The sequence below is a fragment of the Pleurodeles waltl genome, chromosome 6 (assembly GCF_031143425.1).
Source record: "Pleurodeles waltl isolate 20211129_DDA chromosome 6, aPleWal1.hap1.20221129, whole genome shotgun sequence".
Classification (NCBI taxonomy): Eukaryota; Metazoa; Chordata; class Amphibia; order Caudata; family Salamandridae; genus Pleurodeles; species Pleurodeles waltl.
In genome coordinates this window covers 1,434,128,816-1,434,142,936 of record NC_090445.1, presented here as the reverse complement: position 1 = coordinate 1,434,142,936, position 14,121 = coordinate 1,434,128,816, and the positions used below count along the sequence as shown (strand labels likewise).

The 14,121-nt window shown below is 47.0% G+C and overlaps 1 protein-coding gene across 1 annotated transcript in view; it reads right to left on the bottom strand.

Moving 5' to 3' along the window:
* RASSF4 (Ras association domain family member 4) overlaps positions 1 to 6,344 on the bottom strand; it is a 404,267-nt gene extending 397,923 nt beyond the window's left edge. Inside the window, exon 1 of the mRNA XM_069240816.1 lies at positions 6,143 to 6,344. The gene's annotated coding sequence lies outside the window, so the exon portion shown is untranslated. The remainder of the gene's footprint in view (positions 1 to 6,142) is intronic.
* Positions 6,345 to 14,121: the final 7,777 nt, after the last annotated feature.

The window sequence follows — 14,121 nt, the reverse complement described above, 5'->3', positions numbered from 1 at the left end:
ATCTATTGCTAGGCAATGTAAAATGAAATGTGCGGCAACCCGTAAACACAATAAAAACAATTAAAAACACAATTTGCGATGCCTGCATTTTTATGATGGTATTGGGTCCCGTGACATCATCGCGGGGCGGGGGGCGGGAGGCACAGTCCCTGTATAATGAGGCGCGCTGGCCTCAAAGGACAAGGGGGAGGGGTGGGATTCTGACAGGTTGGGGCCTTGTCAATGGAGGGTACCGGGGGGCGGTGTGTATGTGTGTGTCTATGGGGGAGGGAGGTGCAGGTGGGGGAGGGGAGAGTTAGATCTGTCCAATTAATTGAGGATAGTCCCCGAGGGCCTGTTACAAGCAGTGTCTGCGCACTTGACAACCCCTGGAAAACACATTTCCACCCATTACTCGGAACTATTCATGTCTGTTTGGGAGTAAATGTGCAGCTTTCGTGGGCATTCTGTTCACCTTGCCAGAGAGGGAATCGTGGTGAGTGACATCAAATAGCTTCGGGGAGACTGCAACATCTTAGTTTCTAACTTATTAGCCTAGGTCGAGATAGTATGATCATGTCAATGTTCTAAGCTCAGGGCTGCTGCGGCCCAGAGCCGTAACACAGAAAGCAAAATTTGTGTATTTAGTGCGTTTCATTCATTCTATGCTACAGCGATTGTGCTGGACTGTATAGGATGTTGCACGCAGATAAATGGAAGCAGAGGAAAAACAAGCACTGGTAAAACCAACGGGTCCATCCTATGCCACATCTACTGGATTTGTCAATGATTGTTTTAGCCATGTTGTAAAACAGCGCAGCCGCTGTGTACCATGGCTGAAAGTACACAAAATAAAAGAGCTATGACGTAGTCAATGATGGCCGCCTAATAGTGTTTTAAAAAAAACAAAAAACAAAAACTTTAAGGCAGGCTGTACAACAGCTTTGCATCATGCCTACGAACACATTACATCCAACCTGGACAGAGGAGTGGGTGAAAGAGGAGGAAGAAGGATGTGGTGCTACAATCAAAGATGTCGAATTCGGAGCTGGGGAACTAGGCTCGAGGTCACCTCAACATCCTGTAATTCTGGACATGAGTGGGGGGGACAAAACTTGAGGGGGCCCCCTGCAAAGTACATTGAGCCCCTAGTGACTCAGTCAGGAGCTGATTAGTTATCCCATTTTCCAAGGACCTTTCTGCTTCCATTTACCAGTTGCTCAGAGCCTTCCATGCCTCCTCCTTGTTGGATTAAGGGGCGGTATGCCGCCCCAGGCTGTGCTTTTGCTCTGAAACCCTTCCCCAAAGTCTGGAAATATTTCACACGGTGCAGAAACACATCCAGAAGTATCTCCTTCGCAATGGCGAAGCAGCGCCGCCCTATGGCTCAGCCAGCAGCACGTGAAGGGAGGGGCAGGGCTGGTCCAAGGGAGGTGAGGAGAGTGCACCTAAGTGCGCATGTGCGATTGGCCGGTCGTATCAGGTTGGTCAAACACATGCACACTTAGGTTTCTCCAGCCCAGCTGTGTTGAACAGCTGGGCTGGAGAAACTGCAACCTGGTGTTCCTGCCCCTAGTAAAACTTCAGGAGAGGAAACGTTTTCGGCATGGGACCGGTTAATATGAGTGGTCTCAGCAACCAGCGAAGCTGCTTAAGGAAAACAACAATGAAAGAAGGAAGGACTACATTTACTACAGTGCTAGGGGGCCATGCTGAAGGCACTCACCTGTGAAACATTCTGTGCAGCTTTATCTGAGTGCTACAACAGTCTATGTTTATACAGAAAAGAAAAGTTTGTTTTAACATATACTCAGCGCCTGGGTCATTCAGTTGTAACAAGTTTAGGGAGGGCCAATTTGTAAGACATGCCCCGTGCCACTTTCAGGTGTTTCATGATTATAGTTAACGTATAAAAGCAGGACACTGAAACTGAAAGAAAAAATAAATCAAATAGTTTAGGTTGCATCAGCAGTAAATTTGGAGATGGGCGAGCCATTGGACGTTCGAGTCAGGTGCCTGGCTCTCGCTTAGCTCAAGATCTGCTTGGTATTTTGAGCCAGCATGCATTGGTAAAGCCTAGAGGTCTCACCTATGGAAGAGCTATTAACTTTGCCAATGTGTTTTAGCCATGTTATACACCAGTGTGGGCAGCTCTTCAGCATGGCTAAAAGTTAGTGGCGTAGAGGAGAGTGGTGTGGCATAGAGTGGTATGCGTAGAGTGGTGTGTCACAATGCTGTTAAATGGAATGGCATTGATTAGAGTGGCATAGATTGCAGTGGTGTAGAGGGCAGTGGCATAGAGTGCAGTGATGTAGTGTGGTGAAGAGTAGAGAGGCATACAGTGCAGTGCAGGAACAAAGCAGAATGGTGCAGAGTAGAGTAGCATGCCATAGAGTAGAGTGGAGTGATGCAAAGTAAAGTTGTGTAGAGTAGAGTGCAGTGGGGCAGAGTGCAGCATTGCAGAGTAGAGTGTCTTAGAGTTCAGTGGTATAGAGTAGAGTGGCATAGAGTACACTGGCATATAGTGTAGCAGAGTAGGGTACAGTGGTGGAGAGTTGATTGGCATAGAGTGTATTGGTTTTGAGTAGAGTGGCATTGAGTGCAGTGGCACTCTAGAATGGAGTAGACTGGCCCACAGTGAAGTAGAGTGGTGCGGAGTGGCATAAGAATGAAGTGGCATATAGCAGATTGTTTTAGATTAGAGTGAAGTGGCATGGAGTTGACTGGTGTGGGGTAGAGTGGCATAGAGTGCAGATTAGAGTGGAATTGCGTACAGTGCAGTGGTGTAGAGTGGAGTGGTACAGGTTACATTGCACTGGCATAGAGTATTAGTATAAAGTGCAGTTACTGAGTGCAGTGGTGGAGAGTGGTGCGGAGTAGAATGCAGTAGCTTGGACTGGCACAGCATAGATGGCAGTACTTTAGAGTGAAGTTGTATAGAATGGAGTGGAGTAGACTGAAATGGCACAGACTGGAGTAGAGTGGCATTCAATGCCAAGGCATAGAGTGCAACACCGTACAGTAGATTGTTTCAGAGTAGATGGAAGTAGTGTAGAGTAGAGTGGTGTAGAGTAGAATGGATTGATGGAGGGTAGAGTGCAATGGTGTAGAGTAGACTGGCATAGAGTGCAGTGGTGCAGAGTAGATTAGAGTGGCTTGGCATAGAGTGCTGTGGCATAAAGTGAGTTAGTACAGAGTAGAGTTAGAGTTCACTGATGTAAAATGCAGTGACATAGTGTGCAGTGTTGCAAAGTAGAGTGGTATAGAGTGGAGTAGAATGGTAAAGAGTAGAGTGAATTGGCCTAGACTGGAGTGATGTAGACTGCCATGGTACAGAATAGAGTGGAGTAAAGTGCATTCACGTAAAGGAGAGTGGTGCATGGTAGAGAGGTGTCGCGTGAAGTGGCGTAGAGTGGAGTAGTGCAGAGTAGACTGCAGTGGCTTAAAGTGCAGTATGAGTGGTGTAGTAGCGCACTGCCATTACAGACAACACATTTTCAATTTAAATGAACATTACATTTGCACAGGCATACAGTTTTACCGATAAAAGTATCCAACGCACAAACAAGAATGTGTGGAAAAATCATCCCCTAGTGTATTGATTTATTTTGATCATATTAAAATATTTGTTTTCACCACACTTCAGAATTATAAAAATTTGCTTTTCTATGTTTTTCTAATTCGGGTATATTCTGTAATATCTGCCTTTTTCATTTACAGACATTTACATTTTGCTGTGTGCCAGAAAAAAAAGCCTTTCTTTCACAGCAAGAATTCCCTCACTTTGAAGACAAAGAAATAGAAGTAAACACTAAGCTCCCCCTACAGATAAAAGTCTGACATTTAACCCCAGTCTGTGAATGCACAGCAAATGTGACAAGAATTTTTTTTAAAGGCTTGTTTACAGAGAGCAAGCAATTGGTGAAAGAATACAGTAACTAGGGTATGCTCCACGTGGGGGGTGGAGGGGGGGCGAACTCAAGCTGGAGAGTCTCAAACAAATAAAGCCAACAAAGAGAACCAAGCAACTGTGAGTTACAAGCCACAAAGCCTATGGTAAGAAAAGGGCAGAAAGCATTCCCAGGGAAGCTTTCAGAATGTCTCCCAGATGTTCTTAGCAAACCAGACAACTGCACAGTCCGGTAGGATTCGACCCACAAATGGGCCAAGCCTTCATGTTCCATGTGACTCTTGCTCCGCACACTTAGCTCAATCCATAATCCCCTCTCCCCTTTATCTATAGGAGGATTTGCACAATATGAAGCAAAAGAGCCTATGTTCCATACCAGGTTCCCTGCTTGACCAGTCTGTGTGATCGGAGGCAATTACCTTATTTCACTGTGTTTCCTTTTTATCCCACTGGAGGGTACCTTAAAATACATCAGATTAGGATGACCGCTGTAAAAAAATCCTTTCGTATGTTTTATTAAACTTTTATATTGCTCCCTCCATCTGTAATTAACCCCAGTGACATGTTAGGTAATATGACAACAGACATGCCTTTTGGTTCTCTAATAGCACTAATGTCAGGGCGGATGCGTGATGGTGTCAGAATATGAAAGTTTCCAGGCTGTTATTTAGAAAACATCATGTATGGTTAATGTCACTGAATGAAGTAAAACAATTTATTTTGCTAAAGTGAAATGTTTTATGTGTTAAAGAAATGCCCTTTTAGAATGTTAAAGAGTCTTTGTTATATTTTGTGGGACGATTTTCAAGCCTGAATATTTTGAGGGTTCAGCTCCTGTTATGGCTTTTAGAGTCAAGCGAGGTCAGACCCATGACTTGGCCGTTCCTACTTGACGGCTCGCAGTCCTAACTTTGTAGAAGAATGAATGCCGGTGCTCAAAGCTCTGCTCAGAAATCTGCGGCCCGCACTGTAAAATGTAGGCATGCCAAAAATCACAGCTGTGTGGTCTTGAATCCACCCCGAGCCTCTTCAATCTACTGCCAGAATCCCCTGGCCCTTTTATCTCAGTCCTGCAGGTTCCTGCTGCCTTCTTTTGTGACAGTTTTTCTTCCTCTTCCTTTCTGCTTTGTGAGTTTTTACCTCTCTTGCTTTCGGGAAATGTCTGAAAATGAAAATTAAGAGCTGGTACTAACAAATGAGAGCTAGTGGCCCCACAAGCTCAAACTAAGCAGTGATGGTTCACCCACCTCTGATTTCATTGTCAGTGTTACCTCAGAAACAAAGAAAGAGGCAGTAAGTACTCAAAACAATGCAGCATTCCACTGGGTAACCTTACAACTAAAACCGTAACATGAAACCACATTTTACAAATAGTAATGTGTATATACATCGATTTTCTAACTTTTAAATGACAAAGAACAATACCATGCAAGAAAGAGTTTCACTCACCCAGAACTCTAAAGTTTTGTAGGTCCATGGGTTAATAGGAAGATCCTGTCAAGATGTTTGCGTTGGACTCTGGGACTTGTAGTCCTCTTTATCCCATTATAAAGTCAAGGCTACAAAACGCCAGAATGTAAAGTATATAGAAGTTGACTAGCATTGGCCGGGCAGACTTGAAAGCTCTGCTAATATGATTATTGCCCCCGGGTGGACAGCAAACCTTGCCTTCTCTCCAGGACTCAATAAATAAGTTGGAGAGCGCCCCCACACCCATCAATTTGGCTAACTTATGTTCACCCGCAACACCTCTTACCAAGAGAGAAGCATCCTCGGCTCTCGTGAAATACATCTCACCTAGAGAGTGGTGCCGACGTGAGTTTACTCTAAACGACCATTATGCTGAAACTGATTCTGTCAGGGTAAGTTGGGTAGGGGTTCCGAAGGGAGAATCAACTTGACTTTGGTGTTGGGGTCGGGATAGGAAGCGTCGGAATGCTCCCGACTCTGCCGAAGGAGCCCTATCCAAGCGATGTGCAGATCCTGGGGAGGTCACTATCTGGGGGGTGGGGGAGTGAGGGTGTCGGACACTATCCGATGCTGGACCAGATGCTGAAAAGCCACTCTCTGAGGAAGGAGCAGTATCCGGAAGTGTGTTCCAGACCCGGGAGGAAGGGATGTCCATGTCTCAATCGGGGTGGGAATGTGTGGGCGCGGAGTAGGGTGTGAGGGGCAGGTGTAGTCGTACAGGGGAAGGGGAGCTCGGAGGCTGATGTTCGTGAGGGCGGTCTAAGGGGGCACAACTCTCCTCACCTGTCTTTCCAGTTCCATCACCGTTCTCTCGCCTCCCCTTCGGGTGTCTCCTTGCTACTTCTGCCCCTGATCATCCAGTATTTTTACGTTTCCGTTGAGATTGCTTCTCCTACTGTGTCTCTTTTCTCCTCCCCCTCGTCCTTCTGTTCTCTCCCAGCGTCTCTTGTCTCCCGAGTCCCCGGTCTCTGCCTTCTTCCCCTTTCCACTCACTGTCACCGGCTGTGACCGACACCTCACCCGGCCTATCAGCAAGCCGGCTTTGGAGCGGGCTGCCTCCACAGTTTCCATGGCAACGAAAGCGAGTCGTTTAGGACCAGCTGGCTCCAGCTGAGAGTGAGCAATGTCAGCATCTCCGAGCACAGGTGGGGGAAGCCCCGTAGGTGCGTTGGGGGACCGATACACGTAAGGCGAGGCGATACTGTATTGTATTGTATTGTAGGTATGAACATAGAATGCAACATGCACCGTAGAAAGCTTACGGAGAAACAAGGAAACGGGACCACAGAAAGATAAACGATTGAATAGCCGGTATATTGAGATATGATTGTGAGTAGGGCATAGTCATAGAGAACTGGACTCGACTAAAGAATTTAAAATGTCTTTGTTCCAAGGATTATTGGGCTTTCTTACATTGCTTAGGTACATACAATCACTACATCACACAGAAACAACTCAAATAGACAACATCTGTTAAAACAAGACACAAGCATTCCCAAAATTCGTTTAATATTTAACCTAACCATAAATTAATTGAACCAGAATTTGCACCAACCCTATGGAAACGAAAGATGAACTGATCCAAAACTCATGCTGTATAAAAAGAAAGTTCTCTAAAACATGGACACAAATGTGAAAGTAACTGGAGAATATAGTCAAAACATATTGGACTTCTTCTAAAGCAGCACAAGAAATGTGTCATATCCTCTGTCTGTTCTGGCACCGGGGAAGCCAATGACAGAGAAATTTAACAACTAGATATAAGTACACATAAAATCTTGACCTCTGTTAATTCTTGGTTAGCAACTAAGTTTTTGAAACAAAACCTCACTAAGGCAGAATTATTGGTCGCTAGAATTTGCATTGACAACTGGAACACCACATTCTGGCCAGCAATTATGGCTCCAGCGCTGCTTCTGCAAATACAAGTCTGAAACGTTGGCGTCATTAGGGAAGCCAATGCAACTTTTTCAGAAAACACAATTTCCACAGGTACCACCAAGGACCACATTATATCTATCCTCATTCAACTTCATTGGCTACTGGTTGAACCGAGAACTCCCTTTGAGTCCTTATTGTGCATAAGGTTCTACAAAGGCTTCCTCAGTGCTTAATTTGAGCTGGTGGTTGCCATTGGAGGCCACAGGCACTTATTTTTCAACGTCAGGTATTTACCTAGAGCAAGAGATTGAACAACACACAAAAGGGAAAGAAGGTGGAAGATAAAGATTGAAAAAATATCACAAAGGAAGAAAGCAGAAACTTGTAAGAGTAATATAAAGGGGCAGGGAGTGTCTAGTTCGTGAAATAAAGGAACATGAAGTGGAATCAAGGCCACATAGCCTTGATAGTCGGTGTAGGAAAGTCCCCCCCTTTTGGCATGGTTACCCTCACTTTTTGCCTGAAGTCAGTGTGCTTTTTTACTGGGATCCTGCGAATCAGGGCCCCAGTGATTGGGCTCTCTCCTCCAAATTTGGTTGTTTTGGTACTTCATACTCCCTACAATTGGCATACTGGTGTACCCTGTAAGTCCTTGGTAGATGGTACTTAAGTACCCAGGTCATTGGTACACCAGGGATCTCCCATGGGCTGCAGCATGCATTATGCCACCCTGGGGAGCCCATGCAAACTGTGTCTGCAAGCCTGCCATTTGCAGTCTGTGTGAAATGCACCCTTTCACTGCTGGTCACTACACCAGGTCACTGTAGGTCACCACTATGGTAGGCCCTTTCATCCCAAAGGGCAGGGTGCAGGTCCCTGTGTGTGTGGGCTCCCCTGCATGAGCAGAAGTGCCCCTACAAACTCCAATTCCAATTCCCTGAACTTCATTAGTGCCGGGAAGCCATTTTATCGGTATATTGTCCACTACCTGTGGTCCTGCTATATCATGGTATATTAACTCTGAACCTGGGCATGTTTGGTATCAAACATGTCGGAAATCATACCCTAATACTGATTCCAGTATTGGTGGCATGATCCCATGCACCTTCGGGGTTCCTTAGAGGATCTCCCAGTTCTGCTCCTACCAGTCTTTCAGCATCTGCAGACAGCTATCCAGACACAATTCGGCCCTCCTGCTGCTTGACCAGTTTGAGCAGAGGACAGCAGGACAAAGGAGGTACTGTAGGAGAGGGGTACAACCTCCTCTCCTTTGGATATATGTGTTACTGGGCTGGGGAAGGGTAGCCTCCGCGTGCCACCGGACTGCTTTGAAGGGCACATTTGGTGCCCTCCTTGCATAATCTAGTTTGCACCAGTCCAGGGGCCACTGGTCCCCACTCTGGCGCAAAGCACACAAAGGAAAGGGGAGTGATCACTCCCCTGTCTATCTCCACCCCTCGGGTGGTACCCAGAGCGCCTCCAGGTGGCAACTTGGTTCTGCCATCTTGTAACCAAGATGGGCAGAGGCCCCTGGGAGCATCTGACTGGGTAGGCCAGGTAGCTGATGTCAGTGACCCCTCCTCATAGGTGGTCACCCCAGAGAAAGACAAACCACCTTTTTGGGCTATTTAGGGACTCCTTTGTTTATGGGTCCCCAGATTCGCCTTGCAAGACTCCGCCAGGACCTCTCTGCAAAGAAATATTCTGCTACTGGCCTCTGGAACTGCTGCTGGGCTACACAGGAACCGGACAAGACTGCACCGCCTGAGAAAACTTCTCCTTGCAACATTGTTTCCATGGCTCCTGTCAGCATTCTGCAACATCTCCAAGACTGTGCATACTCTGGGGTCAGCAAGACTTTGCACAAAGACGCAGGACGGAATCCCTCTTGGAGTGAAGGATTCACTACTCCGCATCCTCAGGCACCTAAGGCAACTATGTCCGGCTGGTGGGATCTTTTGTTCATCAGATCATCAAAGATTCTACAAAACAGGTGGTGGTTCTGAGAGATCCCCTGGGTTCTTTCTTCGTTCTGACTAAGGTGGGAGACTGTGAGCGCTTGTCTCTGCCACTGGGACAGAACCCCTGTGCATCGCAGCTGTTGCACCAACCAAGGCTTGTTGACTCCTGCTCCAAGGGATCTTAAGGCTCCAAGTAGCCCCAGCCTACAGCACTCTACCTCTGCAAGGACAGTCTCCTCGCTACAGCTACAGCGACGTGGGACTCCTCTTCAGGTGTGCTGACTGAGCCTCACTGTGACTTACTGTGCCTGCTGACAATGGGTTGCTTGTGGGGGCTCCAACTGCTTCTTCTGGCTCTCTTGCCTTCTGAGGGTCAGCCTGGACTCCCCTCCAAGGGTCGAGTCCCCCAGGACTTTGGTAGTCCTCAACAGCTTTGCAAAACCTCCAACTGCTCCTTTTGCATTTGCCTGGCTTGTTGGTGGTCCTCCTGACCACTGACCCATCTGCAATCTGGCGACTGTAAAGTGACAGCTCGTAAGCAACTTCAGGGACTCCTCTGCAGCTCCTGGACCCCACAGCTGGACTTCATCCATCACCATTGACCCGGATCTTCAGCTATAGAAGGGTGGGCATTGGTCCTCCCCTACCTGGCCACTCCTGTGTGGACTGGACTCTGTCCTCCTCACCTGCAATCCATTCTTGGGTTCCACTGGCCTGGTCCTGTTTCTGCATTTCTCCAACCATGATGTCCCCTATGGGAAGACAGGGTATCTTACCTCTCTGCACCCGGCTGCTGGGGATCTTCTAGGTACTTAACTTTTGGGATTCCACTCTTCCCCAGCCCTTGTCTAATTACTCCATACACTCTGGTGGAAGACACACTTTCACATTCCATTTTTTTTAGTACAGGGCCCTTGCTAATTTATGCTTTTTCTGAGTACTTACCAGTGTATATTTTGTGAGTTCCTACCTCCAGTGGGAGGTATCCCAGTGGTAGTCTAATTTCGGGTGCCTATAATAAAGTACCTTTACTTTTGCAACACTGTGTGGTTCCTTTCATTTGTGATAAGTTACTGTGTGACTATTGTGGTATTGCAAGTGCTTCACATGCCTTCTAAATGAGTCTTGGCTGCTCACTCCAGCTACCCTAGAGAGCCCTGGAGGTCTAGACACTGTTACACCATATACTCAGGGTTGCCTGGACCCAGTATTAGGTGTAAACACCATAGGTGTCCACCACACAGTGGCCAGATTCCTGCTCTCGGCTGCTGAAGGCAGTGGGCTTCTGAGCAGATGAGCTTTGGGTACTGGCACTCATTCTTTGACAAGCTAAACACTGGGCACGTTCCTTCTCCTTTAGCCGCTCGATTGCACATTAACACCCTCCCTGAAGCTTTATGTTTCTCTGGCATATTTCTGCCTGATATTTCTTAAGCAAGCATGATCACCTTTGGTGAAAGGGCCTTTTCTATTGCAACGGCCAAGAAGAGAAACCTTCTTATTGTGAAATTACGCTCACTAAGCTTTTGGTGTTGTAAGAGACAATTAAAAAAAGTTGCTTTTTAAAGCCGCATTTAAAGGACCTCAAGCCAGTTTGTGTAACATTACAACTTTCCTTAGTGAATAGTAATTACGTTTAGCTTCAAAAAGAGACTGTGTAGGTGCACCTAAGCAGTGCTACATATGATAACACACCCAGTTATTACCATAACACTATAAGTTCCCATCTAATCTTAGGAAAGGGCATTTTTGACAAATATCCTTGGGAAGGGACGTGGTTACTGTTGCAAGAAGTGAGTCAAATTTGTTTTGGAGCCTAGGTGATCGAAGTCAGAATCTGAGAAATGTCATTGCTTCCATTAAATTATTTTACCAATATGTTTAGAGAACTCAAGTTTGTCCACGGTGAAAGGAAGACCCAAGGCAAGTAATTCCTCAATAACAAAAATAACATTATATCAAGAAGGCCCACTTCAGTCCCCCTAATCACATAGCTCAGTTCATTGGAAAGCCCTGTTGAAAGAGTCAAACACCATCGAAGACAATGCAGATTTACAATACGTTAGTACTCTGGCAATAGGATGCCCTATGAGATAGGTGCCAAATACCTGCACAGTTTGCTGGTACATTTCTCTTTCGACAATATTGTCACTACTGCTTTGTCAGTGTATGTAATGCACGTCAAGTTTGATGACTTCCATGCAACATATCTGAATGCAGGCTCTAACTCAGTGCAAGAACAATCCTGCCTTAAAATCCTATTAGTATTAACATATGCTTTTCATATAAGTGAATCAGGCATACTGCCTTTGTTTTAACTTTTCATAGTAAGCAAGTCAGACAAATGGCACCTGACATAATATTGCCCCAGTGAACCAATTGGACCATTATCACTGGCTTGTCATAAATAACTCAGTGTTACTGAGTTGAGCACAAACATTTTCACAAGGCAACCATCAGGTATAGCAAAAACAACAAGTGATGGACGGAATGCTGAACATTGTCAAACATTCACCCCCAGTACAGTGATGTGGGCCTAAATCCATCGTTTTTTTGCTGCCCATGCCATTCCAGTTTGGACCCAGCCACATGCAAATCAGTCTTGACCCTGTTCCCCATGGGAACAGTCCAGCCTGAACTGCTAGGCCAGGTCTTCCCTGGACTGGAAACAAGCATCCTGGGACCGGTTTCGGGGTTTCACCCCTCATCAGCCAGGCTAGCTTGAATCCAGTGGTATGGGAAGCACGGGACCCAACAAAGCAAAAACAAGTGATGGACGGAATGCTGAACATTGTCAAACATTCACCCCCAGTACAGTGATGTGGGCCTAAATCCATCATTTTTTTGCTGCCTATGCCATTCCAGTTTGGACCCAGCCATATGCAAATCAGTCTTGACCCTGCTCCCCATGGGAACAGTCCAGCCTGAACTGCTAGGCCAGGTCTTCCCTGGACTGGAAACTAGCATCCTGGGACTGGTTTCGGGGTTTCACCCCTCATCAGCCAGGCTAGCTTGAATCCAGTGGCATGGGAAGCCCGGGACCCACGTCTGGGCATACCCTTCTCACTTAGGGCGACAAAGCAAAAACAACAAGTGATGGACGGAATGCTGAACATTGTCAAACATTCACCCCCAGTACAGTGATCTGGGCCTAAATCCATCGTTTTTTTGCTGCCCATGCCATTCCAGTTTGGACCCAGCCATACGCAAATCAGTCTTGACCCTGTTCCCCATGGGAACAGTCCAGCCTGAACTGCTAGGCCAGGTCTTCCCTGGACTGGAAACAAGCATCCTGGGACCGGTTTCGGGGTTTCACCCCTCATCAGCCAGGCTAGCTTGAATCCAGTGGCATGGGAAGCACAGGACCCACGTCTGGGCATACCCTTCCCACTTAGGGCGACAAAGCAAAAACAACAAGTGATGGATTAAACCCAGATCTATGACTGGGGGTGAGTGTTTGACAATGTTCAGCATTCCGTCCATCACTTGTTGTTTTTGCTTTGTCGCCCTAAGTGGGAAGGGTATGCCCAGACGTGGGTTCAGTGCTTCCCATGCCACTGGATTCAAGCTAGCCTGGCTGATGAGGGGTGAAACCCCGAAACCGGTCCCAGGATGCTTGTTTCCGGTCCAGTGAGGACCTGGCTTGGCAGTTCGGTCTGGACTGTTCCCATGAGGAACAGGGTCAAGACTGATTTGCATATGGCTGGGTCCAAACTGGGGTGGCATGATGAGCAAAAGAACGATGGATTAAACCCAGATCTATGACTGGGGGTGAGTGTTTGACAATGTTCAGCATTCCGTCCATCACTTGTTGTTTTTGCTTTGTTGCCCTAAGTGGGAAGGGTATGCCCAGATGTGGGTCCCGTGCTTCCCATGCCACTGGATTCAAGCTAGCCTGGCTGATGAGGGGTGAAACCCCGAAACCGGTCCCAGGATGCTTGTTTCCGGTCCAGTGAGGACCTGGCTTGGCAGTTCGGTCTGGACTGTTCCCATGAGGAACAGGGTCAAGACTGATTTGCATATGGCTGGGTCCAAACTGGGGTGGCATGGTGAGCAAAAGAACATGGATTAAACCCAGATCTATGACTGGGGGTGAGTGTTTGACAATGTTCAGCATTCCGTCCATCACTTGTAGTTTTTGCTTTGTTGCCCTAAGTGGGAAGGGTATGCCCAGACGTGGGTCCCGTGTTTCCCATGCCACTGGATTCAAGCTAGCCTGGCTGATGAGGGGTGAAACCCCAAAACCGGTCCCAGGATGCTTGTTTCCGGTCCAGTGAGGACCTGGCTTGGCAGTTCGGTCTGGACTGTTCCCATGAGGAACAGGGTCAAGACTGATTTGCATATGGCTGGGTCCAAACTGGGGTGGCATGGTGAGCAAAAGAACAATGGATTAAACCCAGATCTATGACTGGGGGTGAGTGTTTGACAATGTTCAGCATTCCGTCCATCACTTGTTGTTTTTGCTTTGTCGCCCTAAGTGGGAAGGGTATGCCCAGACGTGGGTCCCGTGCTTCCCATGCCACTGGATTCAAGCTAGGCTGGCTGATGAGGGCTGAAACCCCGAAACCGGTCCCAGGATGCTTGTTTCCGATCCAGTGAGGGCCTGGCTTGGCAGTTAGGTCTGGACTGTTCCCATGAGGAACAGGGTCAAGACTGATTTGCATATGGCTGGGTCCAAACTGGGGTGGCATGGTGAGCAAAAGAACGATGGATTAAACCCAGATCTATGACTGGGGGTGAGTGTTTGACAATGTTCAGCATTCCGTCCATCACTTGTTGTTTTTGCAACCATCAGGTATACACTCACAAAATGTACGCTATGTGTAAGATACAGTAACATTTGTAAAATACAGTTCACAAAACAACATATAAATATGTCATAGTGCGAAACATCTAACTTTAGGGTTTGTCAAAGGAGTT